The following is a 1,501-nucleotide window of genomic DNA, read 5'->3' on the forward strand; positions in this document are numbered from 1 at the left end:
ATGAGTGCATGTTTCAGTGCAGAACAGGTCGTAGATCTGATTTTTTCAGATGTCCAGGAGGAACAAGAGAACAATGATTTAGAAGAGGAGGAGGTATCTGAAGAAGAATATAACCCAGAGCACAATGCATCATCTTCAGATGAAGAAGAAATCCCCCAAGCTGTTATTGAGACATTTTTGTCAAATAACAGCAAAATAACATGGTCCTTGTCACCATATGACAACCAGGGCAGGATGGCAACACAAAATGTCATAACAATGACCCCAGGGCCCACAATACATGCAGTTGCCCATGCCCAGGACATCGCCTCAATATTCTACATGTTCATTACACCAGCCATCGGAAAAATCATCCTGGAGATGAGAAATTTGGAGGGTTTCCGTAAATATGGAGACAACTGGAAAACGATGGATGAGATTGACCTGCGTGTCTACATAGGGCTGCTAATCTTAGCAGGTGTGTATAGGTCCCAAGGCGAGGCTACATGTAGTCTCTGGGATGCAGAGAGTGGAAGGGCGGTTTTCCGTGCCACGATGCCACTGAAAGTCTTTCACACTTTCTCAAGAATGCTACGATTTGATAACCATGAGTCAAGACCTGCAAGACGTGTGAGAGACAAACTGGAGGCCATAAGAGAGGTCTGGGAGAAGTGGGTGGAGCGTTTGCCATACTGTACCTCCACAATCCTGGGCCTGAAGAAACAGTGGATGAGCAATTGGTTCCCTTCAGAGGTACATTTTATTTTCATCTCTGTAATGTAAGTGATTTTCACTGTTAACTTTATTATGTTTTGCTGTAATATCATTGCTCAAGATATGGGTGGCCTGTGACGCACAATCCAGCTACGCTTGGAAGATGCAAGTCTTCACAGGGATGCCGACCAGTGGAGGCCCGGAGAAGAACCAGGAGATGAGGGTTGCGGTTGATGTGACAGATGGACTGAGAGGGCACAATGTCACGTGTGACAATTTCTTCACCTCTTATGAACTCAGCCAGCAGCTCCTGAAGAGGAAGATCACCATGATTGGTACAGTTAGAAAGAACAAGCCTAAGCTCCCCTCTGCACTCCTCGCAACAAGGGTGAGAGAGGCCTTCTCATCAAAGTTTGTCTTCACCACCACTCTAGTTTCTTACCTCCCAAACAGCAACAAGAATGTGGTCCTTCTGAGCACACTGCACAAGACAGCTGAGATCAGTGATCGGGAGGACAGGAAGCCAGCCATCATCTTGGACTACAACCACAACAAAGGAGCCATAGACGACCTGGACAAAGTGATTGGAACTTACAGCTGCAGGAGGATGACTGCCCGCTGGCCCCTGGTCATCTTCCATAACATCATTGATGTGTCCTCATACAATGCCTTCATGATATGGAACAAGATCAACCCTACCTGGATGCCTGATAAGCGGAACAAGAGGAGGGTGTTCCTGGAGCAGCTCGGAAAGGCACTTGTAACCCTACACATTCAAAAAAGACAGCAGCCTCTGCAGCGCTTGTGA

At 46.9% G+C, this 1,501-nt stretch overlaps 1 pseudogene; it reads left to right on the forward strand.

Annotated features, from left to right (window-relative positions):
• On the forward strand, window positions 1–1,501 carry LOC139419069 (piggyBac transposable element-derived protein 4-like; annotated as a pseudogene).

The sequence above is a fragment of the Oncorhynchus clarkii genome, chromosome 2 (assembly GCF_045791955.1).
Source record: "Oncorhynchus clarkii lewisi isolate Uvic-CL-2024 chromosome 2, UVic_Ocla_1.0, whole genome shotgun sequence".
Classification (NCBI taxonomy): domain Eukaryota; kingdom Metazoa; phylum Chordata; class Actinopteri; order Salmoniformes; family Salmonidae; genus Oncorhynchus; species Oncorhynchus clarkii.